This window comes from Geotrypetes seraphini, chromosome 7 (assembly GCF_902459505.1).
Source record: "Geotrypetes seraphini chromosome 7, aGeoSer1.1, whole genome shotgun sequence".
NCBI classification, from domain to species: Eukaryota; Metazoa; Chordata; class Amphibia; order Gymnophiona; family Dermophiidae; genus Geotrypetes; species Geotrypetes seraphini.
This window is the reverse complement of record NC_047090.1, coordinates 109,983,234-109,995,804: the sequence shown is the minus strand read 5'-3', so window position 1 is coordinate 109,995,804 and position 12,571 is coordinate 109,983,234. Positions and strand designations below refer to the sequence as shown.

Genomic DNA, 12,571 nt, shown 5'->3' with positions numbered 1-12,571 from the left:
TTTTCAGGGTCTTCAGTCTATCTGCCTCTTCTCTCCTTCCTGTCTTCACTTCCTCTATTACATCCATCTTTTACTTTAACCTTTTCCTTTCAGTTTTCCTCCATTTATTATTCTGCATCTCCATCTACTTCTATTTACAGCTGTCCATCTCCCTCATCCTATTATTCTGCAGTTTTTTTGATAACTCTTCCCTCTCTTCCAGCATCTTTTTGTCTCCCCTCCTTTATTTTCACTCTAACCAGTATCTACTCTCTTGCCCCTCTATCCAGCATATCTTCTTCCCTCTTTCCTCCAACTCTCTTTGCTTCTTCCAACACTACCTACCTGGCTGTGGGGAATGGAATCATGGGGCAGGGGCAGGCCCGACATATGAGGTAGTCATCTGATTCCTCTCGGCAGCCACCATGGTCATCCATGCTGTTTGCCGGCTGCCAGGCGGAAGAGGGACTGAGGAGTCAGTGGTGCATCTGGGTTGTGATCAGCCCTGTCTTTGGTCCCGGTCCCGCTAAATCGGCTGACAATAATGAAGTCAGAAGCCACAGGGCTTCACTCTTGCCAAGTTGCTATAGGCTCTGCCAGTCTTGATCCCGTCCCTCAAAATCAAGGGTGGATTTGAGACTGGCAGAGCCTTTAGTGACTTGACAAGAGGGAAGATCCATGTAGCGTCAAGCTTTATTATTGCCAGCTGGTTTAGTGGGACTGGGACCAAAGGCAGAGCTGATTACAACCCGGATGTGCCGCTGACTCCTCAGTTCCCCCTCCTTCTGATAGCCGGCAAACAGCATAGAAGATTGTTGTGGCCACTGCCAGGAGGAATCAGCTGCCTGCCTCGTATGTCGCAAGGGAAACCGTCTTTAAAGTTTCCTATATTGCATGTGCAATTTATCTACCTCAGAATTGAAAAAGTCAGCAAACATCACCACTTTACTATTATCAAAATAAAACTTTTCAGTAGACTGTTACTGCAAAAATTTAGTAATTCAGCAGCTTAACCAGAATTCCCAAGACTGGCCCAGAAATGGTAGTAGTTTTCTGCAAAAGCACCCTATGTATTCTTCTTTACAACCAGATCAATTTTTTTTTAATTGCATCAAGATTTACAAAGACGAGGGAACACTCGAAATTACAGAATAATACTTTTAAACCAATAGGAGGAAATATTTTTTCATTCAGAAAATAGTTAAGTTCTGGAACGCATTGCCAGAGGATGTGGTTAGAGCAGTTAATGTAGCTGGTTTAAAAAAAGGTTTGGACAAGTTCCTGGAGGAAAAGTCCATAGTCTGCTGTTGAGACAGACATGGGGGAAGCCACTGCTTGCCTTGGATTAGTGGAATGGAATGCTGCTACTATTTGGGCTTTTGCCAGGTACTTGTGACTTGGATTGGCCTCCATGTAGACAGGATACTGTTCTTATGAAAGGCAGGTCTATAAAAACCAATAAAATCAAACAAACTCACTTCAGCCTCCTTAGGGATTTCAATCATTGACATATTATTCCAGCAGAAATGGTTCTCAAAATCCTCTCTTTTGGATAACTTTCTGAGATGCTTCTCCAAGACCACAAGACCTCTGTTATAGCTCATCGAGATCATCCTCAGCAGTGGAGATGTTTATGTTTATTAAGTATTTACTATACCGCCCTTCAACCAACATTAGCAGAGGGTTTACACACTAATTAATAAGAAAAAGAATATTAAATAGGATAGCAAATAGAAAAAGTGCTCCACATTTTCTAATTCACCTACCTCTTCTTGGAGCTCCTATCTAATGGCCACAACATCATTTTAGATGATGTAGCTTATTAATGGTAATCTGAATTTCTGCCCTCAAGGAGTCCAGTATTGTTTGGCTCCCCTCCATAGTTGTCGTCCCCCCGCCTTTGTGCTCAATTCCCTTCACCAGGCACCATCTTGCCAAGCTACACATTTGTTTCACAACAAAAATTAACCTACAGAAGGTGAAAACCACCAAAACTCTAAAGAAAGTTCCACCTGACTAAAAAATGTTAAGAGAAAATTATTAACTTAAATGTGGAAACTGGGGCATGTCAGTATGAAGACAAGGAAGCTATAGGTACTGAGCCCCAAGTCAATGAGCTGTATTAATGAAATTAGCTTGCAGTCTGGGCTATCCGTCATGATCGCTCAAGTGAACTCAAGTTTTGTTTGAAGGTGTGGCAATGCTTTTCCATGCACTTTGAGTCACAGTTCTTGAGAAAGTGCCAATCAAAATAAGGACTGTTCAACCGAAGAAAATTTGCAGCATACAGATAAGTGGTTTTCACATTATCAGTTTTCTGGTTGCCTTCCTTGTATACTATATCATGTCATCATGCTATCATAAGACCTTTTTGTAGATTTCATATGAGGGAATCATATACACACACTTATTTTTCATTATTTATTTTAAAAAAAATTATTGCCATAAGTAAGGAAAAGGGATTGGGACTGGTATGCCACCTTTTTGTAGTTTTACAACCACACTCAAGCAGTTTACATACAGGTACTTCTAGCATTTTCCCTCATCTGTACCAGTGGGCTCACAAATCTATCTAATGTACCTGGGGCAATGGAGGATTAAGTGACTTGCCCAGGGTCACAGGAGAAGCAGCACAGGGTTTGAATCTACAACCTCAGGGTGCTGAGGCTGAAGCTCTAACCACTATGCCACAATCTCTTCCTAGAATAGATGATATGTACGTTGTGTACACAAGATCTGATGTTATGAGTATTATGAGTGTCTGTGTGCGTAATGATACAACTACTCAGACAAGCATCATTCTTTGACGTGATTGGTCCTTACAAACTAACTGCAAGAAATTCTATTTCTTATGCAGTAGTTATCCTAATTTGAGCAACAAAGCAATCAAGGCTTTTGGATCTTCTTATCTTTATGAACTTGGATTTTTAGCTCCAACAGAAATTAAATAAAAAAAAAAAAAAAAGAACTGCAGATGGTAAATGATGAAATGTGTGCTTGCTTATCAATTATGGAGCCATGTTTTGAGTTAATTTACACTTAGGGCCTGTTTTACAAAGGTAACGGCCCCGAAGCCCATAGAGATTTAAAGGGTTTCAGGGCTGTTGCTGCGCAGCTTTGTAAAAAAAGGCAGTTAAAGTACATCCATCGCATTGATTAGCAATTCTATCTACTTAGTTTCACAGTTGTTACAATTACCCATACATAGCTTAAAGAACTTTATACAAATAACTCAAATTTAAATTTTTTGTTGGTTTTTACAATTTTAAAATTTCAATTATAATGTGCCACAAAAAACATTTGCTCCATTTAGTGTCTGAGCTAAAAAAAAGTTTGAGACACACTGCTGTAGAGGAAGCATTTGAAGGTTTCCAAGTAAGTGATGAAATGCGAATGATATCAAACCTCATTGCTTATGCCAAAGGTTTATCATCTGAAAATGTTAATAAGTTAGAGGCAGCTGATATTAATAAAGTGCTGAATATTTACAAAGATGCACCTGTTGTACATTTCTTCAGTGATGGCAAAACTGATGAAATAGTATTAAATAAAGAAAAAGCTTGAGGATAGTAGTGATGAAGACCTTGGGAACACTGGAGAAAAAAAAATCCTTATAGATATGATGAAAATGTGTGACCAGTTAATTGCTGGCATGGAACTTATAAACAATTATCAGTGAGCATGAGATTAGGACAGTCTAGTTTCAAGTTTCAAGTTTATTGACTTTTAATATACCGACCATCAACAAGTATCTGGCCGGTTTACAATAAAATATTTAAAAAGATAATAAAGATAATAAATATTTTAAAAAGATAATAAAAGTGTACATTAAGGACATTAACTGGACGGACTTGAAAGTGAGGGTAAGAGGGAAAGGAGGGGAAAAGTTACATAATTAGAAGAAGAAGGAAAAGAGGGAATAGGATAAAACATATGGGGTGGGGTCGCTTTATAAAAGCGGTTGGTTGAGTAAAAAAGAGATGCTCTAAGCACAGGTAAAAGCGTCACGAAATAAAAAAGTCTTCAGGCATATCTTGAATTTATCAAGTTGTTGTTCGAATCGGAGTTGATGTGGCAGAGCATTCCACAATGTTGGAGCGACTACTGCGAAATTTATTTTCCTGGTGTAAAAGAAATCTTTTATGGAAAGAATTAAAAAGAGCTTCTGATCTGCTGACCTTAGTGTACATGTTGGGCATTGAGGAATGAGAAGCTTATCAAGATATGAAGGCTGATGAGAGAGTTTTATTTTAAAGGTTAGCAGGATAGTTTTATAAGTAAGCCAATGTGCTTCTTTCAAAAGAGGGGTAACATGATCATATTTGCCTATTTTGTAAATGAGTTTTATTGCCGTGTTTAACTTTAACCCATTTTGAGCTCTTCAGGGAGAATGGGATAGAAAATTAAATAAATAAATAATCAAAGAGACTACTGAAACAGAAAACTTTGCTAATTAGACAGATGACACTGGAGGAAGTCTTACTGCCACTGTTCTTGCACCATCATCAGATAGCCAAATACAGACAGATGTTGATGCTTGTTGGACGTTTTTGATCAAGAAGGTCTTTAGTCACACAGTCTATGTTTGGAACAAGTTTGTGTTTAAAGTGACTCTTTCCCCAGAACTGCGCATTCTTTTGGTCCCTTTTACAAAACCGCGGTAGCTGTTTTGTAAAAGGAACCCTTTGTGAATAGTGCGACTGTTTCCTAGTGGTGCACACTCTTTCCATAAACAACGTGGAGCTCGTTCCATCAGCTGTTGGAAAATTGTTGCGATGTGCACTCCTAAATTTTTTACTTTATATCTGTCCTACATGAAAATTTGAGGCAGAGGCATGTCAGCCAGTGTGGACATATGACAGACTAAAGGCTTTTTGGTGAGAAAGTTTTGTGTTTGAATTGCTTGAAATGTTTAATGTTTGCCTTATTTTGAAATAAAAAAAAAAGGTTTGGTGGCAAGTTTATGGACTTATGGTCTGTCTTTTTCTGACTTAACATTACCATTCTGAAAACCAAAAAATTCCCCAAATCTGAACTAGTTTGTGTTTCAATTGCCTGCTCCCATGGATTTCAGATATAGGATCTTGTACCTGTATGAATAACTGTAAACAAGATGGTAGAGTGGGATATGGGGAAAAATTCAGCTCTCCTAAAGGAGTACCAAAATCCTAACAGTGAAATACTGTGTTCTACCTTGTGATCTCTACGACAGCCCTGTTATCTTTAATTACATAAGCAAATGTATGGGGGGAAGGGGAAGGAAAAAAGAAAGAAACCAAAGAAAAATCAATGTGTTTCCTTTGATGTGTTCACTAAATAAAAATTCCTTTAGAGTCAAACGCTTCCAAAACAACTAATCTACATAGTTACTAAGTGGGCAACAATAACAGTGCAGTATTCCTCCATCACCTGCTACAGAAAGACCTAGAAATACTTCACAATTTTCACACACAAAAGATGGCACAATCTTCATTACTTGAGCAGTAAAATCAAGTATTTACTTACTAAATTTGGCACCAATTTATTTCTCTGTTTAGAAAAACATGAATCATATCTCCTTGGAAACTAAGAAAGAAATGCATTTCAATATTTGCATTTTTTTTCTTTCATATATAGAGATATCAAATATGAAAATTGTTCACAGCACATCAAGAGAAATAAAAATAAGAGACTGAGATTTGTCAACTTTATCTCCAAAAATTATATTAGTATGAAAATGAATTTCAATATTCTTTACTCTAGGGCAGCGGTCTCAAACACACGGCCCGCCAGGGACTATTTTGTGGCCCACGATCTGTCCTCTCCACTTCACAAGTTTTCCAATTGTGGGGAAGACAAATCGCGTACAGACCGCAACTGCTGTAATTGGACTTGCAGAAGTTTCTCTGGAGGGAATGTCGGCAAATGGCTCGCCTAAAGCAGGGGTCCCCAATCTGCTTCCGTTCCCTTCTCACTGCCCTCCCCCAAGTCACCGCAATCAGGGAACAGGCCAGCGCCGGGGTCTTAGCTCTCCCTGCTTATCTTCCCCAGTTCGGAGCCGACCAATTCTCGACACCCAACGTCAATTCTAACATTGGGGAGTAAGTTCCGGGCCAGCCAATTGCTGCCTGGCTGGCCCAGAACTTCCTCTCCGATGTTAGAATTGACATCGGGTGGCGAGAATTGGTCAGCCCCGTGCTGAGGAAGATAAGCAGGGAGAGCTAAAACCTCGGCGCTGGCCTGTTCCCCAATGGTGGTGGCTTGGGGGAGGACAGGGAGACAGAAAGAAAGGGGCATGGAGAGAGAAAGACAGAAGAAAGGGCGGGCATGGAGAAAGAAAATAAAAAAAAAAAAAGAAAAGAGGACATGGAGAAAGAGAAAGAGAAAGAAAGAAGGGAGCAGGGTGAAAGAAATAAAAAGTTGGGGGAGGGAAGGAGACAGATGCCAGACCAGGGGAAAGGAAGGAAGGAAGGAAGGAGAGAGGGAGAGAAAGGAAAGAAAGGGATGTCAGACCATGGAAATAGGGAAGGAAGAAGAGAGAGAGATAGAAGGGAAGGTAAGACATGGAAACATAGATTTTGAAAAGAAAGCAGAAAAATTGAATATTAAGTTAATGCCAAAGATGGATGCAAGGCAAAAAGTTAAGATGGAGAGAAAAACAGTCAAAGGACAAGAAGGCCCTGGAAACATAGTTAAAAGCACAGAAAAATAAAGTCACCAGCCAACAAAGGTAAGGAAAATGATTTTATTTTGAATATAGTGATTGAAATGTGTCAGTTTTAAGAAAGGAAAGATATTAAACTTTAAATGTGAGGGCTACAGAAAAAATAGGGTACTTGGAAGGCCACAGAAAAAATAGTTAATGACAATTTTGCATAAGGTAAAACTCTTTATAGTTTATAAATCTTTCCTTTAACTGTTAAAGGAAAGATTTATAAACTATAAAGAGTTTTACCTCATGCAAAGTTGCCATTTCTTTAATAAAGACATTAACTATTTTTTTCTGCGGCCCTTCAAGTACCTACAAATCCAAAATGTGGCCCCACTAAGGGTTTGAGTTTGAAACCACTGCTCTAGGGCAAGGCTCAGCAACCTGTGGCTCTCTTACCATGCAGCTGTGGCTCTTGTTTAAATGGGTAAGTGGAAGTGATTCCTACAGCTGCCTGCTGCTAACCCGGAAGCTTCTCCTCTGCCACGTCCCACCCTCTGTCAGAATTTCCTGTTTCTGCCCAGGTGGGACGCGATAGAGGAAAGGCTTCAAGGTTAGTGGCTGGTAGATATTAAGAATCGCTACTGACCCGCTGAAGCAAGAAAAAGCATATTTGTGAGTAGGGGGTGGGGATAAGGAAATATGTTGCACGAGGGATAAGAGTGGCACGATGGATAAGAGTGGTGAGAGAGGGAGAAACGGACATAAGTGTAGAAGGGAGGGAAAGATTAGGTATTGAGAGAGAGGGAGATATGAATATAGGGAAGGGAACGAGTGGGGTCCCGCAGGGCTCGATGCTCGGGCCGCTGCTATTTAATATATTCATAAATGATCTAGAAACGGGGACGAAGTGTGAGAATCAAATTTACAGACGACACCAAACTATTTAGTGGAGCTCGGACTAAAGAGTACTGCAAAGAATTGCAAGGGGACTTGAACAAACTAGGGGAATGTGCGACGAGATGGCAGATGAAATTCAATGTTGAGAAATGTAAAGTATTACATGTGGGAAACAGAAACCCGAGGTACAACTATACAATAGGAGGGATGCTATTAAATGAGAGTACCCAAGAAAGGGACTTGGGGGTAATGGTGGACATGACAATGAAGCTGACGGCACATTGCGCAGCGGCCGCTAAGAAGGCAAACAGAATGCTAGGCATAATCAAGAAGTGTATTACAACCAGAACGAAAGAAGTTATCCTGCCATTGTATCGGGCGATGGTGCATCCGCATCTGGAGTACTGCGTCCAAAACTGGTCGCCGTACCTTAAGAAGGACATGGCGTTACTCAAGAGGGTTCAGAGGAGAGCGACGCGTCTGATAAAGGGGATGGAAAACCTTTCATACGCTGAGAGATTGGAGAAACTGGGTCTCTCTTCCTTGGAGAAGAGGAGACTTAGAGACTTACAAGATCACGAAGGGCATAGAGAGAGTAGAGAGGGACAGATTCTTCAAACTTTCAAATAATATAAGACCAAGAGGGCATTCAGAAAAGTTGAAAGGGGACAGATTCAAAACGAATGCTAGGAAGTTCTTCTTTACCCAACGTGTGGTAGACACCTGGAATGCGCTTCCAGAGAGCGTAATAGGGCAGAGTACGGTACTGGGGTTCAAGAAAGGATTGGACAATTTCCTGCTGGAAAAGGGGATAGAGGGGTATAGATAGAGGATTACTGCGTGAGCGGACTGCTGGGCACGATGGACCTCAGGTCTGGCCCAGCAGAGGCATTGCTTATGTTCTTATGTTCTTAGAAGCAGCTCTACTCACTCGAGGAGCGTCGAGAGAGGGGAGATATGATCGAGACATTCAAATATCTCACGGGCCGCATCAAGGTGGAAGAAGACATCTTCTTCTTCAAGGGTCCCGCGGCAACAAGGGGGCATTCGTGGAAAATCAGGGGCAGGAAACTGCATAGTGACACTAGAAAGTTCTTCTTCACTGAAAGGGTGGTTGATCGCTGGAATAGTCTTCCACTTCGGGTTATTGAGGCCACCAGTGTGGCGGATTTTAAGGCCAGATGGGATAGACATGTGGGATCTATCCGCAAAGATAGATAGCGAGGATCACTGGAGTGGGCAGACTTGATGGGCCGTGGCCCTTATCTGCCGTCTATTTCTATGTTTCTATGTTTCTAGAAGGTGCATGAGGAGAGAGAAGAAATGGATATGAAACAACTCTGTGTGGAAATATAGTGTCAAAGTCCCATTAAATTGTTTTTTATTTTCCGCAAGTACTTGAAGTTTTATCTTTGTGTTAAATGCATATACTACACACATTGCATTAAAAATCATATCTCAAACCCCATTCTCTACCCACAGTGGCTCTTTGTAAATCTTGAGTCAAACATCTAGGATAAAATGGCTCTTTGCTTTAAAAAGGTTGCTGCCCTAGGGCCATATTTTCATAAAGGGTTATTACTAAAGACTCTGAATAGCAGCAAAAGCAACTATTCCTATTTAGAACTTAAGAGGAGAAAGGCTATTAAAAAAATACAATATAATATCGCAGTATTTACATGAGTATTTCCCAGTATGCTTCTTACCTCCCTCCAACACACTCTAATCCAATGGTCAAGGATTTTTTTCCTCTGACATTTATTCAAGTTACATTATAAAATATACTTGGTATTATAATCCAGGCATACTAGATCTTGTTTCTGTTACTATATGCTTTACTCAGTGGCAACAATCAGAAAACCCCTTTTGTTTATATCCAGACATTTTAAACAGGCAATTTTATTCTGAAGCCATATAAAAATGCAATCTGGAAATCTCCTGGGAGCCACATCTCTACATCACCTAAAATATAGTACACCTGGAGGACAAGGTTAATTCTATAAGGAGCTGCTTAGTTGTAGGTGGCATAAAGCCATAAAACAATGGTACTTGAGTCATCTACAAATGTAAATTAACTCATATAATACCAACTAGCGAAAAAAAACATGTATAATATTTTGATGGCATGTATTCTGCCGGTGGGCAAGCACCTGGGCACAGGATGTAAATCTGTGCACAAAGTATAGTGTATTCCCAACATTTATATGCAGGCATTTACATTTGAAAGAGGAATGGTATAGGACAGTCAGTCCTAAAATACCTGCTTACCAATTCAGTTTTCGGGATACCCAAAACGAATATGCATGAAATTGATTTGCATACACTATCTCCATTATATGCGAATCTCTTTTACGTATATTCATTGTGGATATCCAGAAAACTTGACTAGCAAGGGGGTACTCCAGGACCAATTTGGGAAATACTGGTGTAAGAGACTGTGCCATAAATGTACACTTCTCCCTCCGGATTCGCGGGGGATAGGGACAGAGCCGGACCGCGAATGGCAAAAAATCGCGAATATCCGGCTCTGATCCACCCCCGCCTTCCTCCCGCCTTCCCTGGTGGTCTAGCGAGCTTTCGGGGCAGGAGCGATCTTCCTACGCTCCTGCCTCGTGCAGATCGCCATTAGGAAATGGCTGCTGTGAGTTCCCGTAGTCTCTCGAAACTACGACGGGAACTCCCTACAGCTATTTCCTAATGGCGATCTGCACGGGGCAGGAGCGTAGGAAGATTGCTCCTGCTCCGAAAGCCCGCTAGACCACCAGGTAAGACCGGGATGCCGGGGGGAAGACTTAACGATGGGTTTTTTTTTTCTTTTTCCCCCTCCCCAAAAAATCGCGATTGCCGAAACCGCGAATGGGGAGGGGGAAGTGTATACACATTTTCACCCACTTCTGAAAGTATTTTATAGAGAAAATTAGGCGCCTACTGTTCTTTTCTTTATAGAATAGGCTTCAAATAGGTGCCTGCATGCCCTATAAATAGAATTCCCTCTTGGTGTCTAAAATTCAGTAAAGCAAAAATAAAGAGCCAGCAAAAACTAGAAGCAAAACAAAAATCAGAAAACAAATGAAATAGCAACAACCAGGTGGTAGGAAGGAAAACTTTTTTCCTGATCCTTCTGTTCTCTAAATACACTTCCACTCCATGTACATTACTTAGGAAAATCTGCATAATAGTCAGTGCCTACAAACTTCCATAACTTTATGGAATTAGTTACCACAAATTGTAAATCTAAACTGGAAAAAAATTGCAATTACACACAAGCATGTTAATTGTTAAAAAAATTAAAAAAAAACTTACAGTGATCAAAACAATTTATTGTTTTAATCTGATTTAAGTCTTATTGACTATATTCTTTCTTGCCACACCATATGCCTGAACAGGCTGTCAGAGTCAAAAAGTCATGCTCTGTCTGTAACAGGATTCAAATCCAAGCTAAAAGCTTACTTTTTTGAATCTGCTTTCAACTCTTAACTCCCACTCACCGTCGGATACCTTTACCCATCATATCATCCCTTCTGCTAGAAACTCCCCAACCCTGAGATGTCCCGTTGGTCCAAATTAGATTGTAAGCTCTTCTGAACATGGACAGTCTGTTAAAATGTTAAATGTACAGCGCTGCATAACCTTTCAGTGCTATAAAAAAATGAGAAATAGTAGTAATATAAAAGCATGAAAATTTAATACATTAGATAGTGTAAATCGACTGCATACAGAAACTGACAACTAACATTGCATATATTGATATATGCCTTTGCAACTGTCTACTTGGAGCTAGCCCAACATTTGTCAAAAATACTGATTAGCAAACCCCAAATTCTTAATTTAGGTTTTAAAGTAATGATCATCATGTTAAGAACTGCAAAGCTATGCTTGCATAAGCATTTTCTTACTAGCTCTTCCCCAACCTAGAGAAACCACTGCAAAGACTGACCTCTCTTTGCACTTCAGTTTGGCAGTTTATTTACTGCACCATAGCTTTGAATAATTTAGCCGTACCACACATTAAAAAAGCTTACTGCAGGACGTGTGCTGGCATCCCATGGTAAATTTACCTTTCTATGCGTGTACACTGCATGCTAAAAAAATATTTCCTATTATTTTTCTTGAAGGGGTGTGTTTGGGGGCAGAGAGTGGGCGTGACAGTGCTAATTAGCTAGCATGTGAAGCAGTGTAGCGTGCTAATTGATTAGCGTGGGGTTAGCACATGGACCTTTACCAGTTTAAAAAAAATGTGTCGGTAGGGGCTCACACAGTAACTTTTTTTTTAATGGCTGTGTGCCAATTCTGAAATTAGCGCATGGCCATTAATTCTGAACTTGAGAAACTGTGCCATCTTCCAGCCGCAGCACACGTGGCCTTTGCGAACAGGAAAGACAAACATAAGTGGTATGTTAAGGACTCTTTTTGGACCAGCTTTAGTAAAAGGATTCCTTAAGAGTCTAACCAGACTTATGTCAAAAACTATAAAAAGAAAAAAAAGAGAACAGGTCACCTCAGGATATTACAACTCTACACAAAATTTGGCAGTCAACATCCTTAAACCAACTCTATTTCAAATTGTGGGGTAACCCGTGCAAAAATAATTTTTTGCAGCTTAAACTGTTTGGCTGCCTAAGTACTACCTAAGGAAAAAGCTTAAGAATCATAAGCAAATAGTGACACCACCTAGAATTATAAGATTGTTTGTTTATTTATTTATAAAATTTATACATAAAACCGCACTAACAAAATATAGTAATGCCACTTTGGTAAGTCAGAGGCTATAAGACTACTGTAAAATTAGCATATTGTATTAGACATAAATATATATTTTCCCTGTAATATGATGACAATTTACAAAAGCATTTTTAAGATAACTAATATTTATAAAAAACACAAAGCTGTCATTGTCCGCTTCAAGACAAAGATACTAATCTAATAAAGTATTTTCACATACAAAACAGTTTTATGTGCATAAACAGACTTTAAAATCGAGGGCATGCCTATATTCATGGGGCGCAACCAGCACAAACTTGTACTGTAGGCATGACCAAGGAAGGGGCACAGCCAAAGTCAGTA

The 12,571-nt window shown here is 39.9% G+C and overlaps 1 protein-coding gene across 10 annotated transcripts in view; it reads right to left on the bottom strand.

Moving 5' to 3' along the window:
* Positions 1–12,571, bottom strand: part of SIPA1L1 (signal induced proliferation associated 1 like 1) — a 484,222-nt gene that overhangs the window by 459,410 nt on the left and 12,241 nt on the right. The window contains exon 1 of one of the 10 annotated variants that reach the window (XM_033951215.1): positions 10,996–11,011. The exons of the other annotated variants lie outside the window; for them this stretch is intronic. The gene's annotated coding sequence lies outside the window, so the exon portion shown is untranslated. Of the gene's footprint in view, positions 1–10,995; positions 11,012–12,571 lie in introns of those variants that run through there. 10 annotated transcript variants of the gene reach the window in all.